Source organism: Lepidochelys kempii, chromosome 7 (assembly GCF_965140285.1).
Source record: "Lepidochelys kempii isolate rLepKem1 chromosome 7, rLepKem1.hap1, whole genome shotgun sequence".
Taxonomy (NCBI): domain Eukaryota; kingdom Metazoa; phylum Chordata; order Testudines; family Cheloniidae; genus Lepidochelys; species Lepidochelys kempii.
Window position 1 is genome coordinate 83,745,023 of NC_136386.1, and position 14,227 is coordinate 83,759,249.

The 14,227-nt window shown below is 45.5% G+C and overlaps 1 protein-coding gene across 4 annotated transcripts in view; it reads right to left on the reverse strand.

Annotated features, from left to right (window-relative positions):
• The window catches only part of UNC5B (unc-5 netrin receptor B), a 151,599-nt gene that overhangs the window by 45,058 nt on the left and 92,314 nt on the right, over window positions 1-14,227 (reverse strand). The gene's annotated exons all lie outside the window — the stretch shown is intronic.

Below are 14,227 nucleotides of genomic sequence, written 5' to 3' on the forward strand. Positions count from 1 at the left end.
TGACAAGGTCCCACACCAAAGGCTCTTAAGCAAAGTAAGCAGCTATGGGATCAGAGGGAAGGTCCTCTCACAGCTCTGTAACAAGTTAAAAGATAGGAAACAAAGCGTAGGAATATATCATCAGTTTTCACACTGAGAGAGGCAAATAGTGGGATCCCCCAAGGATCTGTAGTAGGACCAGTGCTGTTTGATGTATTCATAAATGATCTGGAAAAAGGGGAAAACAGCAAGGTGGCACAGTTTGCAGATGATACAAAATTACTTAAGGTAGTTAAGCCCAAAGCAGACTGGAAAGGTTACAAAAGGATCTCTCAAAACTGGGTGATTGGGCAAGAAAATGGCAGATAAAATTCAACGTTGATAAATGCAAAGTAACGCACATTGGAAAACATAATCTCAACTATACACACAAAATGATGAGGTCTAAATTAGCTGTTTCCACTCATGGAAGATCTTGGAGTCATTGTGGATAGTTCTCTGAAAACATCTGCTCATTGTGCAGCAGCAGTAAAAACAAACGAACAAACAAACAAAAACCACTGACAGAAGGATGGGAACCATTAGGAAGGGGATAGATAATAAGACAGAAAATATCATAATAACAGAAGGATAGGAACCATTAGGAAGGGGATAGATAATAAGACAGAAAATATCATAATGCCACTATATAAATCTATGGTGTGCCCACATCTTAAATACCACATGCAGTTCTCGTCGCCCCGTCTCAAAAAAGGTTTATTAGAACTGGAAAAAGTACAGAGAAGGGCAACAAAAATGATTAGGGGTTTGGATCAGCTTCCATATGAGAAGAGATTAAAAAGACTGGGATAGTTTGGCTTTGAAAAGAGATGACTAAGAGGGGATATGGTAGAGGCCTATAAAATCATGAATGGCTTGGAACAAGTGAATAAGGAAGTGTTATTTGCCCCTTCACATAACAAAAGAACCCAGGGTCACCCAAGGAAATTAATAGGCAACAGATATAAAACAAACATAAGGAAGTACTTTTTCACATAATGCATAGTCAACCTGTGGAATTCATTGTCAGAGGATGCTGTGAAGCCAAAAGTATAAGTGGGTTTAAAAAAGAATTAGATAAGTTCATAGTGGCTATTAGCCAAGATGGTCAGGGATGCAACCCCATGATCTGGGTGTCTCTAAGCCTCTGACTGCCAGAAGCGAAAACAGGGGATGGACCACTCGATAATTCCCCTGTTCTATTCATTCCCTCTGAAGTATCTGGCACCAACCACTGTCGGAACACAGGATACTGGGCTAGACGGACCATTAGTCTGATCAGTGTGGCCGTTCTTACGTAAAAAAAAAAATCACTGCCAGCTACTTCACATGCATCTGACGAAGTGGGTATTCACCCACGAAAGCTTATGCTCCAATACGTCTGTTAATCTATAAGGTGCCACATTTACTGCTTTTACTCTTTACCGCTTTTACTTCACTGCCTTTACTTCCACTCCACCCAGTTTGCCATACCCTCTTAGAAGCCTGAAAATGATTATTTTCTTCCAGATTTTGTCCTTCCCCTGTTTATCCCTCATGCTTCTCTGCTCTGTGGCAGCCTTTCCCTTTCTTCTCTCTCAGACACCTTCACCTACAATGATGTGAGTGGGGAAGTACTCATTTTCACTGCTGACAATAGGGGCAGCTCTCAGTAATGTTCAGTGTCACATACAAATGGTGGAACCAGAATCCAACAGCCTACTAGCTGTGAGACAACAAAGGAGACCCAAGCTTGGGTGCCTCGCTCCTGGACCAGTTCAAGATTGTGAGCCTTACAGAGGGCGAGTGCCTATATGGGAAGGGAGCCCTTTTAATCACTCTACAGTGAGGTCCTCTGGCTAATACACAGAGTGACATTTATGGGCTCTGGAGCAGTTGTATATATTCACCTCATCCCCCAGGAGCAAGGCTGCTACAATGTGGGACCTTAAGGGAAGGGGATGAGGAATATTTCTCGGGTTATGAAAGAGATTGGAGGCCCTCAGAGAAGAAAAACAAATATTAAGAATCCAGAGAACATTCGTCACTAGATTATAAAGTACTTCTGCCATGTTCTGTGCTCCAACAGAAGCCTGCTCTTTCACCCTTCACTGGAGCCATGAGCAACCTATGAATGACTCCACCAAGTGCCTCTGACCCACAGCTGTGCTGCTGCTAACCAGACCCAGGGCATCCATAGTGTGTCACTGGCACCCTAGCACTCCAAAAATCACACTAATCCTGCGGTTCTTGCTGGGTGGAGGCACTTGCAATAGGGAAAACACACAATAAATCCAGGACTTGGGGCACGCACTTCATGTCAGAGCTGCCTCATCACTTCCCCAAACAGCAATGTGAATGCATTATCAGGACACATGAGGCACTTGAGGTTGCTCTGAAGGGTGATGCTTGGAGGATGTACCTACAAAGCATGGATCAGAACCAGAGGGGTTAAAGAAAATCAAGCCGTAGAAACGGAAAGTAGGCTGTTCACAGCATCTTTCTCCCAGTCTCCTGCTCCATGTCAGCTCTTTTCACAGGTTCCCTTCTGTGAGAATGAGCAGAGGGTCTGGCACTGCCCCAGGGCCTCCGATCCCACAGCCTAAAGGAATGTATTGGTATGATCCAAACAAAACCCCAGCAGGGCTTGCATTGGGAAAGCTGACCATGACCACAACATAAATCACACAGACCTGTCTTTTCAGATTTTAGGCACAGCTCTTTTTTGGATTCCAGTGGTCCCCATACCAGCCAACTCTCCCGCTTCTTTCACATTATACTCACATTCCACTACCCCTGCCCATGCCCTGCTCATCCCTCTCAGAAGATTATACACCCCAACACAGAGATCACAATATTTCATGAGTGATCAACAATAGAGGTTTTGCAGCAGCTGCAAATATAATCTAAAGTACCAGTGACTTTTTTTCCATGACTAAAACCACTGAATTGGTAATGGACTTGGACACCACACACTCACAATCTCCCTGGCACATAAACATGACTACTTCTATTCCAGCCAGGCCATTTGCTTTAAGAATCAAAAGCTATAAAAAAGCAAGATCCTAGATCACTTGACAGCGGAGCAAGGATCTAATACACTAGTCTCCTCTCTAGAAACCTGAGTTCAGTATGCCATTCTGGTTACAAGTGCAGTGAGTTTCTCAGGTTTGATCCCAGTGAATATTTATACACATACCAAAAGTTGACACAAAGGAACAATTGGTAGCTCGTGTTCAGGCAAGGCCAAGGGGTGACCCAGAACAGAGGTGATGTAGGGGAGTACTGAGTTACCACAGCAGAGCTGTATGTACCCAGGAAACAGCACAAGACGTAGCAGATTGGGATTGAGATGCTTGAGCAGAGTTGTCTGCGTGCCCTATGTCCAGCTCTAACCAATGCTGTCTACTCCATCACCTTCATGAGCCCTAACATTTAAACTAAGAGTCACTAAACCCCTAGCATTCACAAATCACGAAATCCGGCCCTGCAAAAATCATGAAATTTTAAAATGCGAAGGTTCTTTTATTTGACTTTTGGGTTTCAGAGCCTTTAGGTAACTCTCAGGTCAAGTTTTCAGGCTTTTCTCTGCAACCCTGAGGGCTATAAGCTTATCCTTTTTTAACTGGGGAGTGGAATTTGAGATTCTCAGCTCCAGGCACTAGGACTTTCACAGTAAATGTTGCCAGATTGGTGATAAAATCTTGAGAGCTGGCAATGCTGAAGTGAGCCCACTCCTCAGTCACCCGTAGCAAAAAGCTATGGTATAAAATAGGACCACAGAACACTGAAAGTGTTATAGGAAGTAAAAAGAAAACAAAAGCCAAGCAGACCAAGAAAGCAAAATGACCAAGTTGCCTCCTGAGTGAAAAGCAGTGAGTGAAAAAACACAGGAGGTCAGTCATTTAAAATCCATTTAGGAAAATTGACCTTCCATTTCCATTTTAACACAACACTAAGGGAGAACAGTAAGACATTTGTCATAATCCATTAACTGCTCTTTTGGAAACAATGAATTAAACTCCAGGCTAGCTTCTCTGTCTCTATTTCGCGCTCTTCCCCTCTCTGCGGCTGCCACTAGCCATTCCCTCCGTAATTTCATTTGCAGGTCTGTAATTTTCTCAGCACCCTACCAATTGCACTGGGACACAGAATAATTAGGCTGTACAATGCCCTCCTGGAGAGCTATTGCGAGCTGTGGCCCAACTCAAACACCAGGCTGCTGACTGGCGCTCTAAGCCATCACAGAGTAGGAGGGGAAGAAACAGGCAGGAGAGCATTATGTTTTTGTGAAGAACTGAACACAGTGCAATGAACATTCAAATACTTGAGGATTGAAGGATTTAATGAATAAGTGTCCTTTAGTGAAGATCCCACAGATAAACACCAGGGAGTGATGACTAAAGAACATGCATTTTCACAGCTTTCTGTTTTGGCCTTTAAAAAGAAGACATTAGTACAAAGCTCAGCAGGATCTCTGAGAGGACAACCAGCACTGAGGGGTGACATAAGCACCCCACCAGTTACAAAGATAAGGAGCAAGGGAGTGGAGAGAGCCTATCAGAACTGGGGGAAATAGGTACGGGAAGAATCACAGTAAAAACTGCTGACCATGATAATGTTGCAGGTGACATTGTCAATGGAGTGCATTAGACCATTGTCTTTTGCGAACAACACCAAACACAATTGATAGACATAGCAAGGTTCTGGCCAACTATGGAGCATGATGGACAGGAGCAAGACCAAAATGGCTTCTGCCCTGCAGTGAGTAGAGACCAGCTGATACAGATGGACAGAAAGGAGCAGTACAGGAGAAGTCTTCACCTTTCATCAGACAGACATCATCTTATACCTCACATCACTGAAATGCTGCTACCTCTGGGGTGAAACAAAACAACTATTACACAGCAACACAACACAACTGCAGACCCTATATTAGAGTTGAAATTTTAACCAAGACACCAAGGCTAAAAACTGTTCATATCGCAAAAAGCGTCACTCGAATTTTTGAAGTGCGTTAGATCAACAGAAACCAGGTGAAATGGAACATACACTGTACCTAAGATACATGTTTAAGGTATGAAATAAATGACCATGTTACAAACCATTTACTTGACTATAATCACCCTCCCTAGTCACCATATTCAGTGCTCTCCAGACCAGGTGCCGCTGGTAACACACTCTTACTGGTTTACAGAGAAGAGCAGGTCTGTGAGCCTGGCTTTGAGTATAAAATCCATAGGGCACTGTACTTCCTCACAATCTAAGCATGAGACTTTGTGGGGTGGAATCGTTAACAGCTCAAGTGGAGGTCAAGACCTCTAGTTTACCTCACATCTGAAAACCGCAGCACACCTAGTGCCATGCTGTGGTATTGAGTCAGTACCGTCCCGGGGGAAGAGCATTACTTTCTCGCTGAATCGCCAACACTACCTATTGCAGAACCTGCATGTTTCTTGGAGATCTCCCCATCTAGGCACTAGCCTGACCATATTCTGCATCTCTAACCTGGCCTGATGAGAAACAAGGAAAAAAGTAATACGGCTACAAGCAACAGGGTGGGTGGATGGATTAGTCTGTGCTGGAGAGGCTTCTACCCTGCATTTGGCTGAGCATGGCTGATTCAGAGGGATGGTCAGGTGCAGCACTGCAGAGACCTTTGCAAAGCAGCAGGTAAGAGCAGCTGATACAAACAGATGGGAAGTGCCAGGTTATTCATGACTGAATTCCCACCGACTCCTGGGTGCTTCCAGTATGTCCCATAAATTAATATGTTCTTAACCACATGCACATGCGTAAAAAGCCAATGCATGCTGCAAAAATGCCATTATGTATCACCGTGCCACCACATCCTTATTTAGGTGCCACTGTCACTAATGAGTTCACATGAGGCTCTCCCAGGCCTAAGTGCTCAGCCTCCATTGCCTCTAGTTATTTCTTCCTCCTGTACCTCTGGGGTGGCAATACAGCCGTAGCACTACATCACCTCTCCTTAAACGGACACCTTTCATACACACCACGAGCTCCTGGATCAAAGGGAATCTCACCTGTTTTACCCACTGTTCAATCACCAGGCTTTTTTGCAAAATAATGTAACCTCTTTGATTCCACAAATCTAGATTTTCTGGCAAAAGAGGCTGAGAAGTAAGAGCATCTTTTTCCAGCATCAGCCAATGAAGTGTGAAAACCTCCCAAAATAATATTTTGCATTCCGACAGCACTTTCCTACCAGGATTCAAAACTGTCTTACTAAAAAATTAACGAAGTGTCTATCTCTGCAATGATAATTATCAGCAATTGCTGTTATCTACCCCACCCCCCCATACAGATGGGGAAATTGAGGCACCCAGTGGGAGAGTGACTTTGTCATGGTGCCAGAGCAGCTGGCTTGTGGACAGGGAGGAATAGAAAACCCAGATTTCCAGACTCCCAGTCTCCTCTGCTAACTCATCTATGCTCAAAGAAGTGGTTGATCCCAGGATGGATGCATTGACTATTCACTCAAAGACCTAACAAGAAGTCTTGATCATAGGTGTAATGAATTTGGTGTCCTCAATCAAGTCTCTACAGTACAGCTGCTGGTATCTCAGTTCACCCCCACTAACAGCCACTGCCCAGCAGAAGCAAGAAACTGGAGTGACTGGGTATGTTACAGGTCAGGAACGAGGCGCACTGGTGGAGCTGGACCAACCCTGGAACAGCTGGGGGCAGGAAAAGGAGATTGAAGGTCAGCGTTGTGGGAGAAGCTTGCACAGCGCCTGACTGATTCTATCAACAGCATTTCCTGTCCCTCATTTTCCTGAGACCCAGCATTCACCCAGGAAAAAACAGTAATCCCAGTGCCCCACCATAATGGCTCGCAACGTATAGCATGCATATGCTCCACCTCCTTCCTGTACTGCAGGAACGCAGAGACACACATAAATATTGATTGGGACGTGCTCTGCTTCCCCCTCATCTGCCTGCGGAAAGAGCCATTTATGCTCTTTGCCTGAGCTACAGGCCATTTTTATGACTTTGTTTTACAACTCTAATGCCAAGATCATTTATAAAGTAGGTTTGTATATACCGAATGTAAACATTAGAAACCCATTAGTCTCTTAAAGTGCATCTGGCAGACTTCTCCCCCACCCTAGCCCTCCCGGTAATCTCCAGTCCTCTCCCAGGCATGGCTGAAGGGAATTTCAAAGGATTACAAGTACTTAAAGATATATTATCCCTGGCCAGAGTTATAATGCAGGCCTGAAGCTACCGATTAAGTTTCTCTCCGCTGCATATGTGCCAGTTAGTTTTTTATTTCACTTTTTTTTTTAAGTCAGATTTAAAACCCTATGCCATGGGCTAAAAACACTGCGATTTACAAGCTGTACAAGCACAAACTTCCTCCAAGCAGGGCACTGACTTGCAGAAGGAAATGGACCTTTGCCTTCTAGTTTATAACATTCTTTCCTCGTGACCTTACATATAGCATCACGTCCCACCCAAAATTAATGGGAGTATTCTGATGCTCACCAGCCCGCCCCATGTCATATAAACCCAGCTCATACGGTGACCAGAGAGGCATGAATTGACTTCAAGTGCCATGGGGCTGAGACACATCACAGCTTGGAGACCTTTCATCTTCACACGGAGACATTGTGTCATAACAGGATGCTGCTACATTACATCACCATATGCCAAGGCAATACCCCAAATGCAAACATCTCTATGCTCTGTTGTGGCACTGCCATGTGATTGCTTTGTCCCAGAACCCAGGCTAGGTACAACGGCAGGCCCTCTTCCATACTACAGAATAACATGCAAATCCTTCTCGTGTGCATGAGAGGGCTCAGCATTAACCAAAACAAAATCCAGACATTTTCCCTATCACAGTAGACACTTTGCTTCTCTGTTGATTATAATTGGGGCTTTGGGTCATCAGAGAGGATTTTGGAGGAGGGGGGGAAGTTACAGATGAGTCACGGCAAAAGTGGATAAAAAAAAAAAATCACAGATTTGACTCATCCTTGATTATCTGCAAAATGATCTGTACTATCCCTGCCCACGAGCAGAGCACAGATAGCCCATCAGCCCCCGGCACGGGGCTCAGCAGCAAGAAGAGCCCTCAAAACCAGAGAGTCAGAGTCTGTGTCTCCCAGGACCTCCTGTGACAAAACCACAGTCCTACTTACAGTCCAAAACATATATTCTCCTTTCTAATGTACTTACAGAATTCCAATAGTGCCTAAGGCACAAGTCCACAATATTGGGATGTAAGAAATATGTCCTTCAGGAAGCTCCACCTAGAGGCAGCATTTTCCGGAAGGCCCCTCACCCCAGTTATACAGCACAGGGAGGGAATCTGAGTGACGTGCCCAGTGGGGTCACGTAGAGAGCTGGCAGTTCAACTGGGATTAGAACACAGGACCATCTCTATCCTTGTCTTTTGTTCTAATCACTTGATCACATGATTCCCTAAATCCCCTTTCATTTCTGTGAACCAGCCCGTAGCGATATTACTGAGGTGGCCGGCCTTCCTTTGTTTCTGTGGGGGGAAAAGGAGAGGCTCCTGATGTTGGGGATGTGGACAGCAGCATATTATCTCACAACCCTCTTTCTTATCCGCACTAGTCTTATATGGAATAACCTGCCCCATGGAAATACCAGTGAGTTCCAAGCAGCTATTGTCACCAGGCGGCATGGGAAAAGGGGCAAAAGTTTCCTGCATGTCCAGCCCCCATCCAGATCCAACCCCAGTATCTGCTGAGGACGGGACAATGGGAAAGCAGCCAGTTCTCCACTCCTTATACAAAGCATGTGTACGTCACTCATGTGAAGAGGCAAAGAGCCGTTTCCCCACCAAAGTATCACCAGCACCCAGAGTCTGGCAGTGCTCACCCTTCAGCTACATTTCCTCACCCCTCCCAGCCTGTTCTCCCATACATTTGGTTCATTTACATAAATACCTGCACAGCACTAAACCCAGCAAACTAACTCTTCACCAGAGAGACCACCCAAGCGTGAGGGACACCAGCAGCCATGGCGTCAGCAAAGCACAGCTCCACTGACGGTGTCTGTACCTACTTCCACCAGGACTGAACTTTGCCCTAAGAGACTGCTCCTCTCTTTCCTCTGAAAATGGAGTAGAAAGAGAAAATAAACCATCAGTTCAGCTCCCAGGTAGACAGCTCCCTTTCTCTCTCTCCATTTCAGCTGTTGCTTGCAGCCAGTAGTGAAGAGACAGAATACACAAAGTAGCAGCTCAAGCCAGGCATCCTGGCCCTGTAATGTGCCTCTTATTTCTCCACAACTTGAAGTAGCGAGGGAGGGGGCCGGGGAAGAGAAGAAAGAAATAACTGCTAGCAATCTTTATTACCATCAAGCAGCAGAGTGCTCCAGCCCCCAGTCAGCCCACAATTCAGAGGAAGGGAGAGCATGTGTTATTAACCTCCACCTTCCCTCTTTCACTGCCACAAATCTAAGAGGCTGTCCCTGCCTGGGCACGGACGTGAAGCTTCCAGTCATTTCACTGCAGCACCAAAAGATGTGAAACAAGTCTCAGCTGGGAGTGGATTCTTTCGGCCTTACTTTCCCATAGGTAACAGCTGGGCTGTTACTACCAACTGTATGGTCCCTGTTAAAAGTTTAGTGGCTCTTTGCTCAGGATGGGGTGGCTGTGGTCCTCAGGGCCCCTTCTGGAGCACTGACTCCTCATTTTTCCCTACTTGAACCCCTTTCATTGCCACTTCTCATGTGGATATTCCCCATGGCCACACCGAGAATCAGTCTAGGCTTTAATGGCTTTCAAATCCTGTTTGGTTTTACATTTGAACTGAAAGATCTAAAAACCTTTAAAAAGGTGAATATCAAAATGGATACATCTGCCACTGGCTCAGATGGGCAGGTTTCAAACCTCAGAATTTGCCCCTGTAGTGGGGATGGCTGGAAGAATCCTATGTAGGCCAGGGAGAGCCATGGGGACTGGGCTCAGAAACGAAGCCTTAATGAGCAGCACAGGATCTGGGTGGCATATTCGCATAGGACTGGTCTGTTGAAACCAGTCCCCACAGTGCTCCCTGGCTCCTGCCCCTTTGCCCCACTCTAGCAGCGCACACAGGCCATAAAGCTGCCCTAAGGCCACCTCCTTCCACCAGCACCATGGCATGGCTGATGCCCAGTGATGCACAGCCTGTGTTACAGCCCCTTGGAAGCCATTGCAGCTGGTGGAATTTAGCAGCCCTGATTTACACCAGAGGTCAAACTGGTTCCGGTGAGCCCCAGCTATTGGAGAAGTGCTTTAGGCTACCTTTCCCATCCTTGCCTGCCCAGCTGTGCCAAGCACAACTCTGCTGTGTCTGTGGATGTGGCCCAAACAGAGTGGATGAAAGAGAAGGAAGCAATAAGTAAAGAAAGGACCCCATAGCTGGACAGAGCACATTTGCTTCTTCGGCAGGTTGCAAAAGTTGGTGTTTCAGCCAGCTATGGTGAGGGGGAGAATGGGAGCTTGGGATGGCAGCGGCGAATGTGGTGAGAGGGTGAGGTATTTTGTTGGGAAAAAGGAAGAGTACCATGCTGGGCGCATTTATCATAAGCAATCAAAACAGCCTTTCATACCCCCTCCTGACACTTTCTAATTCCAGCCAGCCCTGGCCACCCACAGCATGGGAAATCTCTTACATTCTCTCCATGGGGAAAAAAATCCATTGCGGGGGGAGAGCACACACACAGAACAACCCCTTTCCTTTTACACCAGCTTCATTGTGGATGAATAAATTGATGATCCTGGTTCTTCTTAATATAAAAAGGGAAACACTAAGAGCATTAATTTAAAAAAAAAACACACCTGTTAAATAGAAGCTGACTGATATGGGAAAAGCAGGGTTATTTGCAATGGAGAAGCACCCTCTTCCTGGTACAGGCAAATTCCCCTAGGAAAAGTTTTCTATCGCTCCTTCACCTGATCTGTCACTTCCACCTGGCATAGCACGAAGTAGTCACTTCCCTAGCCTTTCAAGAAAGGTCAAATAAAAAGGAGGTGTTAGTGAGAAAAGGGAGGGTAAAAGGGCAGGGAAGACTACAGAGGGAACAGACTGCTTGGAAGGGGAACAAGGACCCAGCCACAGATGCAGGCAGAGAAGCCACAGAATTATAGAAATCTAGGGCTGGAAGGGACCATCAAGAGGCCACCAAGTCCAGACCCCTGTGCTGAAGCAGGGCATAGAAAACAGAGACCATCCGTGACTGGTGTTTATACAATTTGTTTTTAAAAACCTCCAATGGTGGGGATTCCACAACCTGCCTTGGAAGCCATGATTACCGGGAGTGGGGGGAAAGTGCAGCTGGAGAACAAGAGTGTCCATTGTTCTCTTTGCCTTTACTTCCCCTGCTGGAATCCTGAGCAAAGCTCAGTTTGCTGCTGGGCAGCCAGGGGTCCCAAGAAAGGCTACTTAGCAGAATATGGAAGCAGAGTTGAGGAGAGAGCCTCTCCACGGCATGCATCCGATGAAGTGAGCTGTAGCTCACGAAAGCTCATGCTCAAATAAATTGGTTAGTCTCTAAGGTGTCACAAGTACTCCTTTTCTTTTTGCGAATACAGACTAACACGGCTGTTACTCTAAATCCCTCTGCTTGGAGGCAGAAAGGTTGGGTGGGGGAGAGGGGACATTCTCCTGAATGATGGCTGAAGAAGCTGGTGAAGAATGACATGGGGTGATGCCTGGGAAAGACCCCCTCTCTCCATATCTGAACTGCTGTGGGTTCCTGATTCCCCCTTTTCCATCTCTAGAGAAGAAATATTTGCTCTGAACACAGTGTAATTACACCAGGGATGAATTTGGACCTGAAGTCAAAGGTATTACACCAGGGATAGATCTAGTCCCCAAAGTCCAGAGATACAAGGCAATAAATGTGGCTATTAGAGAGCCAGGCCAGTCAGCACCATGCCCCACTCACCAGGTGAGTTTACTGAACTAATTCAAAGACACAGCTTAAAAGTCATTCTCAAAGCATGGCAGACAACACAGAGGGGACAGCTTCCTTCTTAACGATCCCCCTGCGAGCCGTAATGTGAGCCGTAATTTCTCCTCGGGCACATCAGGCAAATGTGTTGCTCTGCCTTGTCAAAAACAAAACTGGATGCAATTTTGGTTAAGATTTAAACCTTTTGCCATTTAATCAGCTTCATATTGCTCCTAGTATTGAGGCACTAATTGCACTGGCAAGATACAAGCAGAAAAGCCAGCACTGTGCACTCCTCCTCCTTCCCAGTGATGCCAACACACCTCCGTCTGGACCTGTAATATCCCTGCTATTCCAACCTTCCGGCCTCCCAAGGCCACGCTGCCAGTCACATCAAACTACATGCTGGTCTTTTAAATAAACATCTGCCACACAGAGGCCAGCAAATTCACACATACCTTTTAGCTACACTGAAACCCAGGCCTTTGGAACAGAGCGGACTGAAAGTTAACACAGGGTGTCTCCTGCCCCTTATCAAACTATGGTCCCCACAGAGGTACTGGGAGTTTTAAAGATCCTGTCTATACGGTTTCAAATCTATGGGGGGACCTGATTACAGCACAGTAGCTCCAACCATGGTCAAAATGAATGTTGGTCTTGCACTATAGAGGGAAAGAACTGTAGTTTAACAGTGTCCCTTAACCCTGCGAAAACTCCACTACAATCCCAGGTCATTTTACAATCCATTCAGGTCCTAAAAGTTTGTGGAAGTAAAGAGAGATGGAAAACATGGCAGCACAGGGTTGGCTTGGTTACCCACAAGAAATGTGATATTTTCTGAACCCAGGCACTTACGTTGTTTTCAGGGTGAAACATACAAGCACCCCTCTCTCTTGCTTTCTCAAAAGTTTTTTAATGCTATTAGCAGGTAAAAAGTAATTATAATAAACCTGACAAAGGGAGGGACTTTCAAATGTGCCTAAGTGACATAGAAACACAAGTCCCATTGATTTTCAATGAGAGTTTTGCTACCAAATCATTTAGATACTTAAAAAACATAGATACCCCAAATTCTACTCTCAGTTACAACTTGTGTATACCTCACTAATTTCCACTGTTACGGAACTGAAAACAGATTATGGCTCTTAGAATAGAAGGCGAGAGAGACATTCTCTTATGGCAGAAACATACACACACATGGGAGAGATACACACACGTATGTAAGAATGGGAAAGATTCTCCTACATATACATGCAGTGGATTTACTATACCGTACACACAGGCAACAAAACTTGAACAAACAAAACCAATAATATTTGGGAGTGTAGTGCACTGACTGTGATCACACTACTTCCTGCACACATTTATAGTGGGGGGTCCATTTCTCTGTCTCAGGCTGAGATCTTTAAAGAGGATGTCATTCTTCTGATGTCAGTGACTTTCAATGGGAACCAGGTGCCTAACTCCCTCAATTCCTTTTAAAATATCCCAGCTCTAAGAAACAACTGAGATACTCTATACTATAGTCTTCCATCTATGTAGGCAGTTACATGTGTTCAGAATAGGTGCACACCTCTAAGTGATTATTACAGAGGGTGCAAGTGTTACCCCCTGGTCAGTGTGTGTTACGCATTCTCCTCTGTACCCAATCCACAGAGGATGAGAGTCAGTTACAGTGCAAGATGCAGAGCCTGGCTCTTCAGCTCAAACTGTGGAGACTCCTCCTTTCAGGTCTGGAGGCCCATGGTTCAACCCCAGTGTGTCAGTGGCCATCACACAAGGCAGCACAGGATCAGGTCCAAGCCCTTTGTTGCAAGCTACCATTGGGACATAGGCATAATGTGAAAGGGTTACGTTTGCAGTGCTTTCAAAAAGGAAAGAGCCACAGGATTTTAAATGATCCCTCTGACCCTCCCTGCCAAATAATGTTTTGTCAGGCTGAATTTAGCACTGAGTGTGAAGAACCATGTGTACAAAGTTCTTCATGTGTACAAAGTGCTTTGGGATCTTGACGAAAGGTACTATTTAAACGTCAGTCATCATAAACCAAAGTAATCCAGCATGTAGGAAAAAGGGTGCATTTCAAAGCACATACATTTGGTGCTACAGCACCTACATTTCTATTTGGCGGGGCAGGAGCGGGGGCAGGAGTACTTTGAAGGCTGGTTTTTTCAAGCTACAAGTACATGATGTTTCCAAGCAGGACATTTGACTTGAAGTAGTTACAGAAAGTGCAGCTAGAAAAAAGAAAATGCCCTTCTCTTCCTTGTTTGGACAAAGATTTCCAACTAAA